The 25,070-nt window shown below is 42.7% G+C and overlaps 1 protein-coding gene across 3 annotated transcripts in view; it reads left to right on the forward strand.

Moving 5' to 3' along the window:
• Window positions 1-24,242: 24,242 nt before the first annotated feature.
• Window positions 24,243-25,070, forward strand: part of LYN (LYN proto-oncogene, Src family tyrosine kinase) — a 132,186-nt gene continuing 131,358 nt past the window's right edge. Inside the window, exon 1 of one of the 3 annotated variants that reach the window (XM_004450151.4) lies at window positions 24,243-24,572. The gene's annotated coding sequence lies outside the window, so the exon portion shown is untranslated. The remainder of the gene's footprint in view (window positions 24,573-25,070) is intronic. The other 2 variants (XM_004450148.5, XM_004450149.5) reach the window with 2 other exon arrangements.

The raw sequence follows: 25,070 nt of genomic DNA on the forward strand, positions 1-25,070 counted from the left end.
ACGTATATGCCTACACACACATTCACATGCATATAAACCTGTACACACGCATCTAATACACCCCACACACATCCCTGCACTCCCACAGTCCTGCATAATTTCCTACCACTACACCAACCCACACACAACACCCAGCACACACACCCCTCCATAAACACACGTATGTATTCCAACACACACTCAAGCCCTGCACACACATCTACATACACACACCTCTGCACACCCAACTACATAAACACAAAAACACACACCCAAGGCCCATACAAATACTATTCCTGCACATCCATTTCACATATTTACTATACATGCACACATACTGGCATGTACATGTATACCTGCCTGTGCACACACACTCACTCATAACTAGGCCAGTATCTGTTTGTATATGGATGAAAAGGGGAAGAATTGGAATGAATTTGATCACGTAATAATCCCAGTGAAGGGGCTGAAGGATATTTTCTTTGTTAAATTCTTATTCTTTTTCTTTAAAAATGTGATTTGGCAGTAAATGAAAACATCAAGGGGGAAGATAATTTGACGTAACCAAAAAGATTTTGGGCAGAGGAGATGTTTTAGAACCTGAATACAGATGATATAAGTAACTGCTATTAAAAAAAGAAGAAAAAGAAGCTAACTCCACGTGTTCTTTATTATGTTTTACCTTTTAAAGAATTATGGAATTGAAAGCATGGACTTTGTTTTGCTTCATCATCATGAGAAAGTTTTGCCATCCCTTTTTACGGATAATGGCTTATTATTGTTGTTGTTATTATTATTACTATGCGGATTTACAGTAAGTTTTCGCATTTCATCGCTCTTTTGTGACTCAGGAGCTGAAGAGGCTTACTCAGTTGAGCAAATTCTACCCCAGCTTTACAAGCAACGGTAAAACACCGAGATTCAATCAAGAGACCTTTTCCTCTTACCACTTATCATCAGCGTAAGAAGGGGCTGCAACCCAGTTTCAGAGTTCAGATAGAAAGTTTGAATTGATGCTGTTTGGACTTGCAGAGTCTTCATCGTCTACAACATCTAAAATGAAGTTTCTTTCACCTGTAAAAGAACTGTAGCAGGTACCTTTATATTCACATGAACATACTTATTACCCTCAAATCTATGTGTTTAATATTTATGAGGAGAAAAACCTACCATGCACAATAAAACCATTTCCTATGTGTCAAGTTTTATAGTGAGTCATGGGCCTGTCTCACCAGATAAATGTAACAGGACATCCTGTAGTCGCTGTGCAGTTTTTCCAGTGCTTCTAATTTTTTTTCTTGTTTGGCTCATCATGATATGGAAAGGCAACCAAATTTTTAATTTTAATTTTTTTAAACTTTTTTCAACTTCAAAAAAATAAAATAAAATAACAGACAAAAGGCAGCTTAACAAATTATGGAAGCAATACTTTTAAAAATGTCCTATCCAGGCACATTTATCTTATTTAATCCTAAAAACAAACTCAATTGTTTCTCCGGTAGGCAACCAATTTTTAATCAAATCCTAATACAGGTTAAAATCATAGTTGTAATAGTGTGCAGAAAGAAAGTGAATTACAAAAAAAATGAACATGTAAATGAGGGACTTTACTTAATATATAATTATTATTTACTTAATAATATAACCATATTGGCTCATCAATTATAACAAACGTAGCACACTGATGTGGAATGATAACAGAGAAATCTGTGTGTGTGTCTGTGCATGGGGGAGTGGATAAGGAAGTGTGTACTTTCTGCATGGTTCTTCTGTAAACCGACAACTGCTCTAAAACATAAATTTACAAAAAAAAGAAAGAATTTTAAAGACACTGTTGGAGGACATATCAGCAAAATAGATTTTTATTTTAGAGAACAAATCCCCTTTCTATTAATTTTTATTCATCTGTACTCTCTCCTCACCTCACCCCCATTCTTGAAAAATGTTTGGTGCTGGCTATAACCTTTTTTTTTTTTTTTTTTTGCCTTCACTGTGTCTTAATTTGCTTTTTTTATGTATAGATTTTTTTTAAATCAGAGAAGTTGTAGGTTTACAGAAAGATCATGCAGTAAATACAGAGCTCCCACGTAGGATATATCGTTTTCCCCACTACTAATACTTTGCATTAGTGTGGTACCTTTGCTGCAAGTGATGAAAGAATATTTTTATAATTAAACTATTAACTATAGTACATGGTTTACATCAGGGTTCACTGTTTGTGTTAAAGAACACTATGCTATCGCTTTTAAGTTTTTGTTCTAGTAACATACAACCAACCTAAAATTTCCTCTTTAAATCACATTCAGGGAAGCAGACTTGGCCCAGTGGTTAGGGCGTCCACCTACCACATGGGAGGTCCGCGGTTCAAACCCCGGGCCTCCTTGACCTGTGTGGAGCTGGCCCATGTGCAGTGCTGATGCGTGCAAGGAGTGCCGCGCCACACAGGGGTGTCTCTCGCATAGGGCCCCACATGCAAGGAGTGCATCCCATAAGGAGAGCCGCCCAATGTGAAAAAAGTGAAGCCTACCCAGGAATGGTGCCGCACACATGGAGAGCTGACACAACAAGATGACACAACAAAAAGAAACACAGATTCAGGGTGCTACTGACAAGAATACAAGCGGACACAGACGAACAGACAGCAAATGGTTACAGAGAGCAGACAACTGGGGGAGAGTGGTGTGAGGAAGGGGAGATAAATAAAAAAATATGTCTTTGAATCACATTCAAATATACAATTAAGTGGTGTTAATTACATGTACAATATTGTGCTACCGGTACCACAGTCCATTACTAAAATGTTTTCATCACTTCAAACAAATTCTCTACCTTTTAAGCCTTAACTCCCATTCCCTACCCCACTCCAACCCCTAGTAACCTGTATTCTAGTTTCTGACTCCACAATTTTGCTTATTCTAGTTAATTTGTTTTAATTTGTTTCAGTGAGATCATGCAGTTTTTGTGACTGGCTTATTTCACTCAATCTGTTAGCTTCAAGTTTCATCCATGTTGTTGGATGTGTCAGAATTTCATTCCTTTTTAAGGTTGAATGATATTCCATTGTATGTTTATACCACGTTTTTTTGTTTGTTTTTTGTATCCCTTCATCTGTTGATGGACATTTGGGCTGTTTCATCTTCTGGTAATTGTGAACAATGCTGCTGTGAACATCGATGTGCAAATATCTGTTTGAGTCTCTGATTTCAATTAGCTTTAGTGTATGCTTAGAAATGGGATTACAAAGTCATATAGTAATTCTCTACTTAATTTTCTGGGGAACCACCAAACTGTCTTCCACTACAGTTGCACCATTTTACGTTTCCACCAACCATGAAGTGAGTGCTCTTTACTAATGTATGGAAACACTACTGATTTTTGCATGTTGATCTTCTATCCTGCCACTTTTCTGGATATGTTTATTGGCTCTAATAGCTTTGTTGTGTAACAATATTAACTCTTCAAATCCATGAACATGGGTGTCCTTCAATTTATTTAGGTCTTTGATTTCTTTTAGCAATGTTTTTTAGTTTTCTATATACTAGTTCGTTAAATCCTTGGTTAGATTTATTACTAGATATTTGGTTGTTTTATTTGCTATTTTAAATGGATTTTTCATTGATTTCTTTTCAGATTGTTAATTATTAGGGTACAGAAACGCTACTGATTTTTAGGTGTTTATCTTGTATCCCATCACTTTGCTGAATTGATTTATTAGCTCTAAGAGCTTTGTTGTGGATTTTTTCAGAATTTTCTGTAGATAGGATCATGTTATCTACAAATAGGGCAAGTTTTACTTTTTTCCTTCCAATTTCAACACCTTTTATATCTTTTTCTTACCTAATTGCTCTGGCTGTATAATATTATAATCCAGTATATTACTGAATAACAGTGGTGACTGTGGGCATCCTTGCCTTTTTCCTGATCATAAGCAAAACTGTCAGTCTTTCACATTGCGTATGATGTTAGCAGTGGATTTGTCATATATGCCCTCTATCATATTAAGGAATTTTCCTTCTATTCCTAGTTTTCTAAGTTCTTTTGTCAAGAAGAGGTGCTGGGTTTTGTCAAATGCCTTTTCTACATCAATTGAGATGATCAAGTGTCCCCTTACTATATGACTTGGTAATCCCCTTCTTGTTTTATCAATCCACCCTTGCATACCTGAAATAAATTCCACTTAATCATTGTGTACAACTCTTTTAATTTACTGTTGGATTCAGTTTGCTAGTACTTTGTTGAGGATTTTTTTTTTTTTAGTCTATATTCATAAGGGATATTGGTCTTTAGTTTTCTCTTCCTGTGATATCTTTATCTAGGTTTGATATTTGGGTGATGTTGGCCTCACAGAATGAGTTAGGAAGGCTTCCCACCTCTTCAGTTTTTTTGGAAGAGTTGAACAGGACTGACATTTATTCTTCTTGCAATGTTTGGTAAAATTCACCAGTAACACCATCTGGTCCTGGGCTTTTCTTTGTTGTATGGTTTTTGACTACTGTTTCAATATCTTTACTTGTCATTGATCTGTTGAGCTCTTCTATTTTGCCCCTGAGTCAGTGTAGGTTGTCTGTATATTTCTAGGAATTTGTCCATTGCACCTGGGTTATCTAATTTTTTGGCTTACACTTGTTCATAGTATCCTCTTATAACTCTTTTTATTTGTGTGGGGTTCGTAGCAATATCCCCCTTTTCATTTCTGATTTTAATTTTTTACATCTTCTCTCTTACTTTGTCAGCCTAGCTAAAGGTTTGTCAATTTCATTGAGCTTCTCAAAAGAACCCAACCTTTGGTTTTGTTGATTCTCCCTATAATTTTTAAAAATTCTCTATTTCATTCATCTCCTTTCTAATCTTTGTTATTTCTTTCCTTCTACTAGCTTTGGGTTTATTTACATTTCTTTTTTAGAAGAAGAAAATTTTCCAATTGTGAGGTTAGGTCTCTGATTTGAGATTGTTCTTTCTTTTTCAATGTAAGCATTTAGAGCTATATTTTTTCCCTTTCAGCACTGCCTTTGCTATATCTCATAAGTTTTGGTGTGTGATAGTTTAATTTTCATTTACCTCAAGGTATTTCCTCATTTCCCTTGTGATTTCTTCTTTGGCCCACTGGTTCTTCCAGAATGGGTTACTTACTTTCCACATATTAGTGGGTTTTCCAGTTCTTCCTCTGTTATTGATTTCTTGCTTCATTCCATTGTGGTTGGAGAAGACACATTGTATGATTTCAATATTTTTAAATTTATTAAGACTTGTTTTATGACCAAACATACATGGCCTATCCTGAACGATGATACGTGTGCTCTAGAGAAGAATATGTATTCTGCTGCTTTAGGATGAAGTGCTTTTCATATGTCCGTTAGATCTAGCTGGTTTAGAGTATCATTCAAGATTTATATTTCCTTATTCATCTTCCGTGCAGATGTTTTAGCCATTTTTTAACATGGTATATTGAAATCTACCTACTATTAATACAGAACTGTCTATGTATCTCTTCAAATTTGTCATTATCTGCTTCATCTATTGGGGCTCTGCCATTAGGTGCATAAGTATTTATAATTGTTACATCTTTCTGTTTGTTTGACCCAGTTATCAGCAGATAGAAAACTTCTTTTAGTCTCTCGTAACAATTTTTGTCTTAAAGTCTATTTTGTCTGATATTATTATAGCTACCCCAGCTCTCTCATTTGCATGGTATATATTTTTTCTACTTGATTGATTGGCACCAACATATGGGCACCCTGGTATGTATATAGGGGTTACTCTGCATCCTCTAGAACATGTCAGGGACATGTTCACAGTGGGAGCAGAGGCTGGCTCCACGATGGGCTCAGGGGAGGTTGAAGGGGCCAGTAGGGCATCAGGAGTTCTCTTTCCATTTTTTTTTTTTTTACCAAGTAATGAACCCAGGACCTCATGCATGTGAGGGAGGCACTCAACCACTGAGCTACACCTGCTTTGCTCTTACCATTTTTAAAGTTGCACCTTATTGATTGGGTACTTGCCCTGTTACTGCATCCATTTAACTGAAGTCCAGAATTTTGATGAACATGACTCTTTTCCGTTTTTGCTAGTTGTCCAAAGATTCTGTAGGGGAAAAACACTCGGGAGCATCTTATACCACCATCTTGGTGAACCAGAAGACTGGCTATAATCTTCTGTTTTTAATGGGAAATAAGGAATTTCTCTAAAAGACTAAAAGATGTATAATTTTGTTTTAGTGGCATGCTGTTTTTTACAGAGTTCCCATATCTACTTTGAAATGACTTTATATTTCTTTCCAATAGAATGCTGAAAGAATCATCAGATCAAGAAGATAGCAGCATACTGGGTCGTCACTGAAAATGGTTGAGGAGTCTCAAATTAGGACAAAAGTCAGCTATTATGTATAGAAGAAATGAAAAATGAGCGAATTAATAAAAGATTACATAGGTTTGACTTAAAAAACAAAGTTCATGGTTTCTTGAACACTGATGACAAAGAAAACATTAGTAAACCTTAATAATTTAAGTTGTATTTGATTTTTCACAAATGTTCTCAATCTTAAGCATTGTTTTTCATACCAGTAAGCTACAATCGTCTGAAAGATGAGTAAGCAATTAGTTAAATATGAACAAATGTTTATCTGTAACTATTAATATATTTACACAAAGGTAATATTTTGAATTTGGTCATTATTTTTTTCTTGCCATTTACTGGCTGTGTGATATTGAGCAAGTTACTTACCCTCTCTGAGGCTTACTTTGCTCATTTTGCAACCTGGAGAATAATAATGTGGTGAGAAGTAAATAAAGCAATACAAAGAAAGTATCCTGCTTGGCACATGATGAAAATGAAGCAAGTGTGGTGTTAGGAGCACAGGTTCTGGAGCCAGAAAGTCTGTGGTCCACCCAGAACCACCAATTTACTAGGTTAGTGACAGACAAAGATTTTCTCTTTTCTATACCTCAATTTACTTACAGTGAGAAGAACAAAAATAAGTACGTTCATGGCCTTTGGTAGGTAGCTAGTCTAATTTCTTTCCTCCTTTTTCCTGATTCTGTGACATTTTTAGCTATGACAGTTAAAGGGGAAAATTGGAATAATAGTATTGATTGATCTTTAATGGGGAGAGAAAATAAAGTCATGCTATTACTATGTATAGATTATTTCAGTCTATAAGAGGAATGGCAGTATTCCCCATACAGGCCATGGTTTTATACATATAAAGCATATACTAAATAAGTGGCTCTCCAGAAACTTGAAGCTAGAATTGCCATTTGATCCGGCAATCCCATGTCCAGGTACACACCCAAAAGAGTTGAAATCAGGGCCTCGAATAGATATTTGCACAGCGAAATTCATACCAGCATTATTCACAAGAGCCAAAAGGTGGAAGCCACCCAACCGTCCACCAGTGAATGAAGGAATATACAAAATGTGGTATATGCGTACAATGGAATATTATTCAGCTGTGAAAAGGAATGGGGTATTGTTACCTGCGACGACACGGATGAACCTTGATGAAATCACGTTAAGTAAAATAAGCCAGACTCAAACAGACAAAATTGTATGACTCCACTTACGTGAAAAAACTAGAACATGCAAATCCATATTGTCAGAAAGTAGAGTAAAAGTTACTAGGAGTGCTAAGAAGGGAAATGGGGGTGATTATTCCTCAACAGGTACAGAGTTTCTGTTTGGGACGATGGAACAGTTTGGGTAATGGATGGTGGTGATGGCAACACAACATGGAGAATGGAATCAATACCACTGAAATGTATACTTGGAAGTGGTTAAAGTGAGAAATTCTATTTTGTAAAATTTTTTTAAAAAAGAGATGATGTCCAAGTGTTTTGCATAACAAATGTGGCCCCATTAAGTATAGATAGGGTCAACAAGCATTATAGCTTTCATTTCCATTTTGTCATTAATTCTGTAACTACCTTGTTAATCAATTCAACACCATTTATGTTAGTGCAATGCAATGTATACAAGTTATATGAATTGATGGGGAGGGTGGAAGTAGAGTCCTGTTTTTAGGAAGCTCACCAATCGTTGAATTCCCCTACTTCATGACAGAGGGCCTCTGCCAAGGCCTCTCAGTCTTGGACTTCAACTCTGCCAATGGGAGAACTGGGCAGCGCTTCCAACAGAGCCTCCTCTGGGCTACCCCTTCCTCCCTCCCGTTCTCCCTTCCTTCCAACAAATCAATTTTATTGATACATATTAATAAAGCATGCAATTCATCCAAAGTGTTCAACCAATGACATTTGGTGTAGTCACATAATTGTGCATTCATCACTTCAATCATTATCAGAGCATTTCCATTATTTCAATAATAATAATAAACAGAAACAAACAAGAAAATTCTTTACCTCTCAATCTCTCTGTTTCCCCTGCTGTAGCTATTAATAGCTGCTGTTTCTGTCTATTCTTGCATAATTATTTATTTATTCACAAAGCAGTTTTATTGAGATATATTCATATATGATACGATCTATCCTAAATGTGTAATTGATGGCTTTTAGTATAATCACAATGTTGTGCATTCATCACCACAAAAAAAAATTTTTTTGGAACAATTACATTACTTCAAAAGGCAAAACTTCACACCCCTTAGCAGTCACCTCTAAATCCTCTATTTTTCCCCAGCCCTACATAACCACTAATCTAATTTCATCTTTATAAATTGATTCATAGTTACATTTTATATAAATGGAACCATACAATATGTTGTACTTTGTGGCTGGTTTCTTTTACCTAGCATAATAGGGGTTTTTTGGTCTGATATTAACATTTTATAGTATTAATATACATTTGTATATTTGTTCAGTTTCAAAGAAAAATGGTCTTATAGATGCAATTTTACCCATATTCTTATTTCACATGTGGTTCCACTATACTATAAAGTCCCATGTTACATTTTCAGCTTTCCTTTTACTAAAATACCTGACCTTAGAGTTTTCCTTTAAGCCACTTTCATACCTACATAATAGTACTGGTAGTTACAGACATGTTGGGCTTTGACCTTTTCTTTTCATTTCCAAAGATTAACATACATCCTTTTTACCAATTCTGCACAAGTTAATCCTCAGCTTCCCATTCTCTAAACTCCTTTTACTTTCTGGTGACCCATATTCAAGTTAGTAAATTAATAAAATTACACAATATATTTAGTTCAATCATACAGTGTTTGTCCTGTTGTGTGTGGCTCGCTTCACTCATTGTAATGTCCTCCAGGTTCCTCCACGTTGTCATATGCTTTACAACTTCATTTCTTCTTAGAGTTGCATAATATTGCATCATGTGAATATACCACACTCTGTTTCTCTCTTCATTGATTGATGGATACCTGGGTTGTTTCCAACTTTCCATGCCTCTGTGCTCTGCTGATTCCAGCCTCAAGGGGTTTCTCTGTCTCTGAGCTTTTTCCTCCTCTGTGTCTCTTTTTTCAGTCCTCCATTTATAAAGGACTCCAGTAAGAGGACTAAGACCCACCCTGGGTCCTGCGATATATCAAAGACCCTTCACTGAAGTGATCTAATCAAAAGTACAATTTAAGAACATAATTTTCTGGAGGTCCAAATAAAAGATGCAGACGAAGGGAGTGGCTTTGGCATGGGAGGTCCTGGGTTCAGTTCCTAGTGTCTCCTAAAGAAGACAGGCAAACAACAAGCAGACTTCGAGCAAAAACAGTGAGCAGACAACAAGTAGACAAAGAGCAAAAAGCACTGAGCAGACAATGAGCAAAAAAAATTAGTAAGACAGTGGGCAAAAACAAAAAACTAGCAGAGGAGCAGATGCGGCTCGAGAAGTTGGGAGCCTGCCTCCCACATGGGAAGTCCCAGGTTTAGTTCCCAATGCCTGCTAAAGAAGACAGGCAAACAATGAGCAGACATCAAGCAAAAACAATGAGCAGGCATTGAGCAAAAACAATGAGCAGACAACAAGAAAAAGCAATGAGCAATGAGCAAAAAACCATGAGCAGACAACAAGCAAAAAAACAAAGAGCAAGAAAGTGAGCAAAAACAAAAAACAAGCAGGGAGCAGATGTGGCTCAAGCAGTGGGGCACTTTCCTCCCATGTGGGAGGTCTGGGGTTCGGTTCCTGGTGCCTCCTAAGAAGAAACAAATAGACAATGAGCAGACAACAAGCAAAAACACAACAAGCAGACAATGAACAAAAACAGTGAGCCAACAAAGGAGCCATTTCTGGGAGGGGGGATAAAATTATACGTATAAAGAAAAGATTCAAATATACCTAGTATTGCAAGGCAATACTCCCAGAGTTATAATTTCCCAAGTGCTTTGGTAGGTGAATTTGTCAAGCAAGGTATAAGGATAGACTGTCTTTTTTTTTTCTTTCTTTTTTTAAGATAAACCGTCTTTTATTTAACTCTTTTAATTTGATTTATACAGACTAGACATATATTATCTGAAGTTCCATTTGTACTCTTATCCCAGATCCCACGAATATTAGGACTGAGCTTGACTATATCTCCAGTTCTCATGTTATAGGATACAAAGGATCTATATCTCGAGGGCTCTGGGGGCAACTAGGGCAATGTTAGGTGCTCATTGCTGTCAGGTGGTCAGGCCCTGACACTGATGCTACAGAAGGATCTTTAATATATGGAGGAAGGAGACAGGGCATCTTACAAAGTGTCTTACAAAGGCTACCAGCTTAAGTTGCCAAATTTGGAGTCAAATATCACACTGCCTGCGAGTGACGAGTGTGATTGGGAAACACCCTTAACTAATCTGTGCCTCAAATATAAAATGGGTCAGTAATACATGCTTCAAAGATTACAGTGAGAATTTCACACTCAATGGTGCAAAATGACCCACCCAGTCCCGGAAGCAGAGTGGACACTCAACAACCCCTAAGATACTGCTCTCCACCAACCAAAGCAAAATGTTGCTTCTGCGGGTTCCAGCACAGCAGCAGTGTTCTCTTATGCCAACAAACGCTTCACTTAGCAAACTCACGTGGATTCCCTTATGCTTATGTGCACTATGCGTAGTGCCTAGGGTGACAACGATGCCCCCAAACAAAAGCAAAACGAAAGAAACAGGCCGGGTCTTCCTTCAGAAGTTCAGTCTGGTGTAAGAGCTCCCGTGGAGAATGAATAACACTATTAGAATAATAGTAGAAAGTGACAAGTGTCGACCAGAATTAGAACATTCTGCAGGCTTTCCAGAGAGGCAGAAGAGATGCAGTGTACCTAGAGAAGGCTCCCTGGGTGAGGTGGCATCTGAACTGCTCCTTGAAGGATCGCGGGGCAGTTTGAAGCTGGGTGGACCCCAGAAGATCATGTCCTTAGAGCCAAGCCATTCCAGCCATGTAAACCTATTGTAGGTGGGAACTTTTGATTAAAGTGCCTCCAGGTAATTTACCCTTAAGTGTCCTTGATTAGATCGCATGCCCCAGGATAGGTCTTAATCCTCTTCCTGGAGTCTTTTATAAACAGAGGACTAAAAAGCCACAGGCACAGAAAAAAGCCACAGAGACAGAAAGGAACCCAGAAGCAGAGAGAGAAGGCCCCAGGGGCCGAGGAAGCCGCTTTAGCCCGAAGCTGAGAGCAATGAGGCCAGAGGAGGGAGAGAGTCACCCTGTGCCTGATCTGCCACAGCACAGGTGGGCGGAAGAGCAGCTCTGATGCTGCCTTGATTTGGAGACTTTCACTGCCTCAGAACTGTACGCTTTTAACCCAATAAATCCCACTGTAAAGGCCCACTCATTTCTGGTATGTTCCTTCAGCAGTAGAAAGCAAACGAAAACAGATGGGTAAGAATTGGCCCTGTAAAGATGACAGGAGAGGAAGGCGCCTGTAAACAAAGGACATAAAGATGTGTGTCCAAGTGGCCTAAGCCCCATAAAAATATCCTCAATAGCCTGTGGACTCAAAGCAGCAGTCGCCCGTTTGTTCCTGCCTTCTCCCCCGACCCTCCCCATGCCAAAGCTCCTGGTTTATGCACAAATTAGCAAAGCAGGTCACTTCACTGCCTTCACAACTCTCATACGAGCTGCAGGTAACTCGCTCTACAGAAGAGTAACCAGAGTGAATTTAAATACAGTTTATCCAATAATCCCAGGCACAGGAAGACCTCTTCTGATACCCTTGGGCCATGCAAATGAACAATTCAGTTTCAAAATCCTATCAGTTTCAAAACTCTCCCACTGGATCGTATAGTAAAGTCAATAAATAAAATCTTAAATTTTAACTTTATTCATGCAACTTTCTCCTTTTACAACTTTGAATCCTGCCATCGATCAGATCTGAAGAACCCCTAAATAAGAACAGCAGCAGGAGAGTTGTCTTTTCAGGATAGCGGTATTCTCAGAGCACAACAATAACTAATGAAAATAAACAGGACTTCAGAGGACCAGACACCCATAAACTGTTTAGATCAACAGAAGGACCCACCCCGAGGTGAGGAAAACTATAACCCACCCTGGAGTGAACGCTACCTTCTGAAGGGTAGTTGAGATTTTACTGAGTGGCCTATAGATTCCTCTGCATTTTCTGGACTTTCCGGTGGTGGAGGTAAGGAAAGGAAAATGTCTCTAATGAAGACACCGAGGTCTCCCCTAATGTAGCTGGGCAGAGGATATCACTAGCCTCCTGGTCTGATATGCTCTGTGAAGACAAGTCAATGAGGCCAACACGGAAGTAGCTTTTCACACATACTTAGAATCTGTAAGTTCATATGAAACACTTCTCCACTTACCTCAACAGGGGCCATATCTAAGGACAACTAAATCAAGTCTTCAAGTTGGCTCCACTGAGAATTATGGGGGATTCAGTCGGTACCTTCCATCAGGACAAAACACAGAATAATGGCAGGGAGACTAAGTTCACTCTAAGGCTGATAGGCTGATAGTTTGCCATGGAGCTGCTCATTCAAAGTACCAAAATTAGGTTGAATTTTATAATGAGAATTTTCTTTGGGGTAAAAGCTTACAGTTCCGAGGCCAGGATGTGCCCAAATCAAAGCACCACCGGAGATACTTTCTCACCAAAGTCAGCTCCTGGTGATCCTGGCGTCCTGCCGTACAGCAATCAGGGCCATGGCAGGGCTCGTCTCCTCAGCCTTGAGCTGCTCCCCAGCCTCTTGGGGGGGCTTAAGCTTTGGCTGCTAGAGATCCTCAAGTCCTCTCTCACATGGCAGGGTCAAAAACGATGGCTTCCTTTCTCTGTGTGTTTCTGTCTGTGACTGCATTTACATCAGACCCAGCAAGAAGGTGGAGACTCAGCCTGAGCCACGCCTCCTCACTGACATCGTCCAATCAGGAGGGCCTCAAGCCCGCAGGAATGGATTAGTTCAAAAACATAATCTTTGGCAGTGGCTGTAGCTCAGTGGTTAACATCTGTTTCCCGTGTACGAACTAGGTCCTGGGTTCAATCCTTAGTACCTCCTAAAATAAACAAACAGACAAACAAGCAAAGCACACTCTTTCTCTTTTGGGATTCACCAAATTCAAACCATCACAGACTGAGGAAGTGAATATCCAGGATGGTCACTGGTGGAGATCGAAGCAGCTACCCCACAAAGTTCAAGTTCTAATCCCAGGTCCTGTGGGTGTGAACCATTTATAAATAGGATCTTCGAGGATGTAATTAGTTAAGATGAGGTCACATTGAATCAGGGTGGGCCTTAATCCAATATGACTGGAGCGCAGAAGAAATTGGACGGGGTTTGTGGAAGCCAGAGAAGGAGACAGATATCACCATGCAAGGGAGACAGAGATAGAGATGAAGTCAGCACCAGAATGCGATAGACTTTGGAGAAAGCATGCTCTGCCAGTACCTCGATATTGGGGTTCTAGCCTCTGAAACTGTGAGACAATTTCCTGTTGCTTAAGCCAACCAGGCTGTGGTACTTGTCATAGCAGCACTGACAAACTAAGACTATCACCAAATCAAATACGTACATACATACCTATCTACAAATGATAAGACATTGGTCAACGCAGCACAAAGGATGTTATCAGGATCTAAAATCATAATGAACTCTACATGGAACATTTTCTTGTCTGGCTAGGTCCACTAAGATCAGGCTCCAGGCCCAGAGCTGGAACAAACAGGCCACCTGGGACCTGGCCCTTTAACCCCAGGTCTGGGAACAGACTCCAGCCTGCTGGGCCAGCTCTCCTCCCAGGCACATGCTCACACTCATACCACCAGGACACACGCCCCCACCTCAGATGGCCTTTGCTTTCTGGAAGGTGAGAGGAGTAGAGCTTAAAAGAAGATGGAGTAGACAACACAAGGAAATGACCTGGGAAGCATCTTAGCCAAGCACCGAGTGATTCCTAGGGCATCTGCACCAGCCTGCCAGCGTGAGCGGGGTGTCCCCACTGAGTGCAGGGGCAGGTGACGTGCTCACATGAGGAAGCAGGTGCCCTAGTCCTCTGCCCTTGCTATCAGCGCTGCTATTGCAGCAGACCTTCAAGGTGATGAGTGGAGTCGCATTTCACAGAAGGAAGGAAGTTAGACAGCCAGCAGGAAGGAAGTTAGACAGCCAGCTTCCGAGAACAATGTCCGCACGGTACAGCCCCAGAGCCCAGAGGAAAGCGAAGTTTTTCCAGGCAAAGTCTCCTTCCGCAGCGCTCAGGTCCAGTCCCTCCTGCATCTCAAGACGCTTGCACCCTCTGCCTTCATTCAAACTATATCCTAACCCTCGTAGACCGTAAGAAAGCTCTCTGGTTAAATAGCATCCTGAAACTGCTTGGAAAACGAAGTGGCTTTTGTGCCTTTCTTCTTGATCCTTGCCACCTGTTTTCCAACTTCCTTCTACCTCCCCTGACTGACACAATCCACTTCCAGAAAGTTTTTTTGTTCAAAGGTCGTAGGCTATGCCAGTCAGCAAACATCACGGTGACAAATGATCCAGGCAGGATCATCAATAGATGTTAAGACCAGTGGGCAAAAGCTTGATGAGGAACAGAAAACGAACGATATCAAAATATCTCCTTACCAGAGGCCTATCAATTATAAAAGGAAAGATGCTAACTGTGGACTGAAGAAACCAGGAAATCAAAGTCATCCTCACCAGTAATGGGACAAACTGGCACTCTGTCTCCTGCTATAAAACACACATCTTTGGTTATTGCAATTGTGTGATTTAATTAAATAGAAACTTTAAAGATATGAATGAAAAGGTTGTTGCAACCCTTGGCTGCATCGGTATCTCTGCCAAAAATGCACAACCTGCATCAAATTATGAGACAATATTAGACAAACTCAAATTGAGGGAATTCTACAAAATAACCCGTCTGTTTTTGTTTTTTTTAAAAATCCATATCAAGAAGCACAAAGAAAAACTGAGGAATGTTGTAAAGTAAGGGCACACGACAGAGACATGGAAAAGAAACACAAAGCCTGACCTGGGATTTTCTTCAGCTATAAATTGAGACAGTTGCCAGAATATGTCTGTAGGTCTGTAGATTAGCTAATAGTATTATATCAACAGTAGTTTCCTGTTAAAAGAATGTCTTCATCCTTAGGAAATGCATGCTGGAGTGTTTAGGGGTAAAGGGACATCAGGTCTGCCACTTACATTCAAACAACAGTTCAGGAAAAAATATAAACAAACAGTGAGCGTGCACACACAGATACGGTTATATATTAACAGCTGGAGAATCTGGCTGAAGGATATACAGAAAGTCTTTGTGCTATTTTTGGAGCTTTCCTGTAAGTCTGCAATAACATCAAAATGAAAAGTTAAAAAATCTACGTTCCGTAGGGGCGCCTATAAACAGATTTGGCACCTCTAAAGTTAGAACCAGGACAGAACTGATACTAGGGTCCTGAGGCCAGCTTGGCTTGAGGGGCTGCACATCCTCAGAGAAGCTCAGAACGGAGGGAAGGAGAAAGTGCACTGGGAGAAAATGCCTCAGAGAGAAAAGAGAAACGGAGTCATACGTGATCCTCCCCTTACCTCCTGGCCATTGTCCTGCGGATCTCAGAAATCCCTCATCTGTCTACGGGAACACAATGCTCATTTTTTAAAGCAGAGTTGACTGCTTTGGTCTCATTACCTCGTAGCACAATTTTGCATGCCTTTGTGGAGAGTTTGATAGATTCCACCTTAGTTATGTTACTGGCCCGTTATCATTATGTCTTGGCTCAGCTTTAATACCTTAATGATCATTTAGCTTAGCTGGTTGTTCCCTTAGAAAGTAAAAGAACAGAAGGACTCTGAAATTCAGCCTTGGTTGCCTTTGGGGACACTGTGCTTTTTCTGTGGCATTTCAGTCGGAGGAAGCCCAGCCTTGAGGAAGTCATTGTAATCTAAGGGTAACACGCCTGAGCTTTGATGATAGTGAGATGAGCTTTGATGACAGCTAGGCAGAGAGAAAGGAGGGCTCAAATCCAGCCTGAGCCACCTCAGCAAGGTGACTTTGAACCAGTCACTTACCTTTTGGGGACTGTTTTCTTATCTATAAAATGTAGAAAATAAGCCATGCTTGTCAGTGGTTGTAAGGACTGACCAGGAGTCTTTAATAAGGACACCTCAGAAATTAACCTGTTCCCATCAAACTTGGGATGAGCCAACACTCCCACCCTCCCTTGGTGAAACACCGCTCTCTACCTCCAGCCAAGCAACCTGTCTACTGTCTGGAACACTTGAGCACTTCATCAAAACCCACTTGTTTTTATGCCAGTTGTGCCTCCTATAGTGAGTGTGTGATTTAATTAAATGGAAACTTTAAAAATATGGGTGAAAAAGTAGTTTCTGTGCAAACTGAGTTGAATATTTGGAAACAGTCATGGGTAAATGGAAGAGAAAACAGTTCTGCTGAATGAGGTATGGGTGAAGCTGCTGTAATTCAGCAGTGCAATGGCTTTGCAAAGCTCAAATGGCCAACTGATGGGACGTATCTTGGGTGTATTTTAGGTAAGAAAGATGGTGCAGAATGTCAGGGGATTGATGCTGAAAGAAAATATGGTGACCTTAGCTGAGAGATGGACAAAGGAGTGAAGGTATCTTACATTTAAGTTCAAGTAAAACATTTAAGGCACACTGTCTTTGTTTGCCAGAGGTGCTATGACAAACACTGCATGCTGCTTGGCTTAAACGACAAGCATTGATTGTCTCACGGTTTCCAGAAGTCCAAAATCAAGATGGCAGCCAACATGCTTTCTCCTGGACTTGACAGCATTCTGGAGATGGCAAGTCCTCTGTCATATGGCCATGCTGTTGGTCTCCTGCTGTGGCTTTCTCTGACTTCTGACTTCTCTCTTTTTTTAAAAAAATTTCTCTTCCCCCCCCCCCACCCCAGTTGTCTTTTCTCTGTGTCCATTCGCTATATGTTCTTCTGTGACTGCTTCTATTCTTATCAGCTGCACTGGGAATCTGTTTCTTTTTGTTGTATCATCTTGTTGTGCCAGCTCTCCATGTGTGCGGTGCCATTCCTGGGCAGGCTGCACTTTCTTTTGCACTGGGCGGCTCTCCTTACAGGGTGCACTCCTTGCACGTGGGGCTCCCCTCTGCGAGGGACACCCCTGCTTGGCAGGGCACTCTTTGCGCACATCAGCACTGCACATGGGCCAGCTCCACACGGGTCAAGGGGGCCCAGGGTTTGAACTGCGGACCTCCCATGTGGTAGGCGGACGCCGTAGCCATTGGGCCAAGTCTGCTTCCCTGACTTCTCTTGCATGTGCAACTTCCGCTCTTCATAAGGTTTCTGGTCATATAGGTTAAGGGGCACCCGGCTTCAGTTTGTCCACATCTAAATAGGAATATTCTATTCACAAATGAGTCCACACCCACAATCTCTTTAACATATTCAAAACTACTATTGAATAATGGGTTCACAGCCACAAGAAAATGGATGAAGACTTGAGCATGTCTTTTATGGAAAACATGATTCAAGCCCCAACACTTTTTTTTTAAATGTAATTTTATTGAGATATATTTACATACCATACCATACAATCCATCCCAAGTGCACATTCAGTGACTTTTGGTATAATCACAGAGTTGTGCATGCATCACTGCAATCAATTTTAGAGCATTTTCATTACTCCAAAAAGAAAAACTACCTACCCCTTAGCAGTCACCTCTCAAGAACTTTACCCTTCTCCTGCCATACATAACCACTGATCTAATTCTGTCTCTATAAATTTATTTATATTTACATTTTATATAAATGGAGTCAAACAATATGTAGCACTTTGTGTCTTATTTCTTTCATTTATCATAGTTCTTTTTAAAAGACTTTTTTTCTTTATTTTTAAAGGAGCTTTAGATTACACAAATGTTGCATTGAAAATATAGGGGATTCCTACATACCCCACCACACCCCCTCCCACACATTTCCCCAATAACAACATCTATCATTAGTGTGGTACATTTGTTACCATGGTTGAACACATATTGAAGTATTGCTACTAGGCATGGTCTATAGTTTACATTATGGTTTATACTTTGCACCACACAATTTTGTAGGTTTTGACAAAATATATAATGGCTTGTCATTGCAATATCATGCAGAACAATTCCAAAGTCCTGAAAATGTCCCATGTTACACCTATGATTCCCTCTCCCTCCCTCAGAACCTCTGGTGACCACAGTCTTTATATCAATGTTATAAGTTCTTCTATTACTGGAATAAGTCTACTTTGGTTCTCACTTGCATTCCCCTCTTATGTTTGCTCGTTCCTCAAGCACAAGGATTTTCTGACAGTGATGGCCCCTCTGCTTCTGATTGAGACAGGGCTTAGATCCCATGGGGCAGGTGGATGCATCTATCTTGCCTGCAATTGTAGATACTCTCTGTTTTGTTGGGATGAGCATTGTCCATCATCATCCCTTTGATAGTTGTCCTGGGTGAGTCCAATGAACTGGAGAGTAGATGTTGGCTGCAACTTTGCTGAGATTCAGGGCTCAACTGTCACAGGCAGAGCCAGAATATTGAAGTCTTTGGGACCTATATTTAATGTGTATAGTGCTAATTATAGGTTCAAATAAATGGGGCAGAAGAACCATGTGTAGGGAAATTGCAAATGAGTCCAAATCTGATACAGTGGGGAGATGGGCTACCATACATTCCAAGGTAAGGCCAGCCAGCGGGGTGGACAGGGTGACGATTGCCTGGGGGTGTCTGCCCTGCCTGTAGTGTCTAAAGGTCTCTAGAGCCCTCAGAAGGCCCCTGCTTGAGGCACTGCTTACTGTAGCAGTCAGTGAGATCTGCCTAAGATGTGCATAATTGTAATCTCTGGAATGACCTCCCAATTCACTTTGAAATCTCTTAGCCATAAAAATTCATTTGTATTTAATATTTCCCCCCTTTTGGTCTAGGTCTTTTTCTAAATGCATAGCTAGTTCTTTGGGAAAAAAATTGATGGAAAATATTAATTTATTATTCACCACAGTTCATAGTTTGCTTTGGGTATATTTTTGCCCAAATAGCACCCTATTATTATCATTTTGTGAATGTCCAGTTCACAAGTGAGTCCCCACCCTGACTGTCCTTAACATATCCAAAGAGCCTATTTAAAAATGTGTCCACATGCACAGGAAAATGAATGAAGACCGGAACATGTCTTTTATGGCATATATAATTAAATCCCCAACACCCGCTGTTTTACTTATGTTATGATTTTAAAAACTTTAAAAACTCATCTGTCTCAAGTGTGTCAGATGAGAGGGCTTCTATTGCATTTTATAGGGAACACTGGTGATAAGTTGAAACCCACTTGCTTGGCAAATAAACTCCCTGTATTAGTCAGCCAAAGGGGTGCTGATGCAAAATACCAGAAATCTGTTGGCTTTTATAAAGGGTATTTATCTGGGGTAGAAGCTAAACAGTTATCAGGCCATAAAGCATAAGTTACTTCCCTCACCAAAGTCTACTGCCACGTGTTGGGATAAGATGGCTGCTGACCTCTGCCAAGAGTTCAGGCTTCTTGGGTTCCTCTCTTCCCAGGGCTCAGTTTCTCTCCAGGCTCAGCTGCTGTGCTCTCTCCACAAGGCCAGCTGTAGACTATCAGGTGAAAGTTCTCTCCCGGGGCTTCTGCCACGTCTAAGGAGCTGTCTCTATTCCGCTGTGTTCTTCTCCTATGTGCTTGCTTCCCAGGCTCCAGCTCAAAACTCCCAACTCTGTCTTTTGCCATGTCTTTTATCTGTGAGTCCCTGCCCACCAAGGGGTGGGGCTCAATGCCCTACGGATGTGGCCCAAAGTCCTAATCATAATTTAATCAATTAAAGTGACACCTCTGACAGACCAGTTTACAAACACAATCCAATAACTATTTTTGGAATTCATAAACAACGCCAAACTGTGACACCCTCCATTCTCCGAGGATGTTTGATTGAGGGTCTTCACCAGTGGTTCTCAATTCTGGCTGTTCATTGGAACCACCCAGGGAGCTTCAAAAACTCTGATGCCACATGCTGATGTTCAAGCAGCATTAGTCACAATCACCAATAGATGGAAACAACCCAGGTGTCCATCAACAGATGAATGGATAAGCAAAATGTGGCAAATGCATAAGATGGAATATTAGACAGCTGTAAAAAGAAATGAACTCATGATGCACATGACAACATGGATGAATCTTGGGGATAATATGTTGAGTGAAACGAGCCAGACACAATAGGACAAATATTGTATGATTTCACTAATATGAACTAAATATAATGAGCAAAGTCATAGAGTTAATAGCTAGAAGACTGACCACCAGAAAATAGAGTGAGGATAGAGAATGGAGAGCAGGGGCTTAATTTGTGAGGAATTGGTAATAAGGTCGATTGCAAACGCTTGGAATTGAATAAAGGTAATGCTAGCACATTAGAGTGAATATAATTAGCAGCACCAATATGGGGTATGATTGTGGTAGAAAGGGAAAGTGTAGGGTTGTGAATGTCAGAAGAGACGCTAAAGGATGAAACATGGGACTGTGTAACAGTGAACCCTGCTGCAGATGATGAGTGTTAGTAATAGTAAAACTTTAAGAATGCTCTCCAGTGAAGCAGAACAAGTGTATGTTAATATTACAAAGTGTTGATAAGAAGGTGGTATTTTGGGAAGCGGACTTGGCCCAGTTGTTAGGGCGTCCGTCTACCACATGGGAGGTCCGCGGTTCAAACCCCGGGCCTCCTTGACCCGTGTGGAGCTGGCCCATGCACAGTGCTGATGCGCGCAAGGAGTGCTGTGCCATGCAGGGGTGTCTCTGAGTAGGGGAACCCCACGCGCAAGGCATGTGCCCCGTAAGGAGAGCTGCCCAGTGCAAAAGAAAGTGCAGCCTGCCCAGGAATGGCGCCGCACACACGGAGAGCTGACACACAAGAAGACACAACAAAAAGAAACACAGATTCCTGTGCTGCTGACAACAACAGAAGCGGACAAAGAAGAACATGCAGGAAACAGACACAGAGAACAGACAACTGGGGCAGGGAGAGGGGAGAGAAATATATAAATAAATAATAAATCTTAAAAAAAAAAAGAAGGTGGTATATGAGTTAACATGTACCTCACACAAACTATGGATTATAGATAATAATAATATATTAATATTATTTCATCAGTTGTGAAAAAGAGAGAATTATCATAAGTAACAGAAACCAGATACAAAGTACTACATAATTTATATTTAAGGGGTGGGTTTTTTTTCTCTTGGGAGTAATGAAAATGCTCTAATATTGATTGCGGTGTTGAATGCACAAGTCTGTGATGACACCAAAACCTACTGAAGGTTCACTTTGGATGGGTTATATAGTATATGACTATATCTCAATAAAATTGCTAATTAAACGACAGCAGCAACAAAACCCTGATGCCAGGTCCCACTCCAGACGCTTGGATTTATTGGGTCTGGTCTGCCTGGGCACGGGACCGTTTCAGCTTCCTGGTGGTTTCGTGTGCCCCTAAGGTTGAGCATCCTGCCCTGTGTCACTGACCACCGGGGTCAGCCCGAGCGCATGTCGGAGTTGGGTGGAGAGTCCCACCGGCGTCCCCTCCGCCCCTCCCACAAAGCTGGCCAGCTGCTTGCTCGACCTGTCAGTGCCCTTGAATGCGGCAGAGGAGTCCAAACCCCTCTAAGGGAGGCTCACGGAGGGGCGCCGAGGACAACGCACACTGTGACCACGAAGGGAGGCTGCGGTCACAGGTGCTCAGGACACTGACATCAAGGTGCGCACCGAGAATCACCAATCCCGGCCGTGACAGCTGCCATCCGCCACTGCACGGTGAGGCTCCGTGTTAAAGGATGATGTGCTAGGGAGTCAGGCATTTCATTTTCCTCCCAAAGGATGACGAAACTTCTTATATACACAGACAACACCATTTCCGCCGTTTCCTCCACTGTTTCCTGCTAAGGGATGTCCCTCACCATCTGAAAAGTCTGCTTACCCTGTCTAGGGAGCCTGTGCTGATTTACACCCTGCCTCCGATCGTCCTGCATTCTGGGCTCAATGTAGAGAATACTGTTGAAACCCACTAGCCGCTCAATTGGCTGATGAAGCACCTAACAGACCTTTTGCCAGGTGCACGGGGAAACAGACAAACAAGAAGTAATGCCTTCCAAAGAGCAGTTGGCTATTTTCCAGTAGTGGAGGAGAGAAGCCTGGCCGACGAAACAGAGGCAAACACCACCAAGAAGCACCCCAATCAAGTTGAGAATGAATGGTGCCGGTGCTACAGAGGCCCTGGAAAGAGGGTCGCCAGGGAGCTTTAATTCAAACTCTCCCAAGGAATGGAACCTGCACCGACTTCAAGGAGGATGGGTGAAGATGGAGAATGGGTGGAGAGTATCCCCACTGTGCAAATACAGCCCTAGAGGTGGGAACGACCGTTTCACTCTCCATGTAAGAATAAAGAGCTGAACTTAGCTAGGATGCTCAAGCGTGAGGAGCCTAAAGGGATGGGCTGGGAGCAAGCCATGTCTTTGTCTTCACTCCAAGAGACCATTTTACCAGAGGCATGGACAGGACATTCCAGGAGGATCAAGCAGCACCAAACATTTTGTATCCTTTTCCTTTTAGCCCCATTCCTTTAAGCAAAGGAACTCAAGGGCTCATTGAGAGTAGTAGACACTTTATTTGGGGCCAACATTTTCAAGGGGAAATACTTCGGGAGGAAAGTCTAGAAAGGACCCTCCAGTAGTAAATTCCTCCACCAGATCCAGCACAGATTTAATTCACCTGCTCAACATCTTCGCCAGGTAACGCCACCCCTCTCTTCAGTAGGAAATGAATTGCACTAAAAGTGAACATCACAGATATAAACAAGTCTCTCTCTCTTATGAAAGTAGTTTGCAAACCTTAGGGCTTTGTTATTAGGAACAAATGACTGTCATATCCGACTGTTACAGGGTGCCCCACTCTAGCTGCTGCCTCTCGGGGTCAGGCGCTTGGGAACATTGTGACAGAGAGAAGATAATATGTATAAAGTGCTTAGAAGAGTATCTGGCACCCATTAAGCACTAGGTAAGGGCTTGCTATTAAAAATTCTACCATGTAGCGCAGCTCGTGGATTTTAAAGAATGGAAGCCTGTTGAGAACATGAACTGTGAGGGAGACAAACCTTACATCTTGGATTTGTCAGTGGCATTTACTGAGTACGAAAATGACCTTGGAGAGGCACTCATTCTTTCCGCCATCATTGGTTAGGCACCAGCTGTGTGCCAAGCACGGTGCCATATGCCCAGATGCAAAGAGTGACCATGACATGCTCACAGTGCCCGTATGGTCTGCCGGGCACTGCCAGGGCCCTGTTCGAAAGGCATTTCATCCGCCCAGGAACCCTGGGAGCTAGACATTCTTACCTCCATTTTCCCATGCGGAAACCGAGGCTTTGAGAAGAGTCATTTGTCAATCAACTTAATGTCTCAATGTCTCAACCTCCCTCTTCCCTCGCAATTGTACTTTGAATATCTCCACGTTCAGCTTCAAGGAGCTTACTCTTTATGGATTAAGAACTCACGGAGACCCGAACACATCCCATTCTCTTCCTAAAGAGCTAGAAATGTTGGGAGGGTTCCCAGGTGCACCCTACTTCCTAAACACCTCGGGGACCAGGTTGGGAGGAAAGGAAGGGGGAAGCGTGAGGTTTCGAGGATGTGCGCCCAAGGCCAGAGCCCAGATCTCCAGACCATGCCCCTGTTAGGTACTTCTGTCGGTCTCCCAGGGAGAATGTTGAGCCCAGGACTGTTCTCATCTCCCAAGCTGTACCCTGGGACGCCAGGTTTCTCTGCCTTCCGAGCTCTGCAAGCGGCCGCACCAAAGCCCCAAACTTTGGGCAGGGGCCAAACGGTCACTTCCCCGCCCTCCGGGCGCAGTATGCAAATCCGAGCACCAGGAAGTAGCTGGGACCTCTCCGCCGAGCCCGGGGACAGCCAGTTCCTCTCCCGCCGCGCCGGGCCTCGCCGCCGCTCGCTCCCCGCCGTGGCGCCTCCGGGCCAGACGCGCCGTAGCCTCCAGCCCGCGGCAGCGGGGCCCGGCGCCACCTCGGCCCGATCCGCACGCCCCTCGCCGGCTCCTCGCCGCGGCCCGCTGCCCTCCCCACGCGGGGCCGTCCCGGGCCGTCGCGTCGCGTCGCCGCTCGGCGTCCGGGTCACCGTGGAGCTCGGCCGTCCGACGCCGCCCGCCAACTTGCAACGCGAACTGGTGAGTACGCGCCGGGGCGCCGGGGGTTCGGGGGCGCGGGCGGCGAGGCGGGCCACGGGATGGGGGCGGGGGGGGGCGGAGGTGCCGGGCACCCAGATGCCGCCGACCTGTGGGTGGCCGGGCCCCGGGGAGCCAGGACGTGGGCGGGCGCTCTGCAGGTGTCTGGCTGCGGGGCCGCGCAGGGGCGTGGTGGGAGGTGCCGGGCGCAGGGCGGACCGCCGCGGGGGACGCCCCTCTCCACGCGGGGTGGGCGCGCGCGAGGCACCCTGGCGGGGATTCCTCCGAGGGCGCGATCCGGTCTCCTCGAGGGGCCCCCTCCCGGGCCGGCTGGACGATTTCGGGTTGCTTGGTGCCTCCGGGGAGGAGAGGGACGTACCGGGGCTGCGGCGAAGCTGGTGCGCACCCTCCCACCGCGAGGGCGCTTGTCGGCCTGCAGATGGGCAGTCGGATGCCACTGCGGAGAGGAAGCGAGGGTTATTTTAAGAATTCTGGGGTTGC

This window comes from Dasypus novemcinctus, chromosome 14 (genome assembly GCF_030445035.2).
Source record: "Dasypus novemcinctus isolate mDasNov1 chromosome 14, mDasNov1.1.hap2, whole genome shotgun sequence".
NCBI classification, from domain to species: Eukaryota; Metazoa; Chordata; class Mammalia; order Cingulata; family Dasypodidae; genus Dasypus; species Dasypus novemcinctus.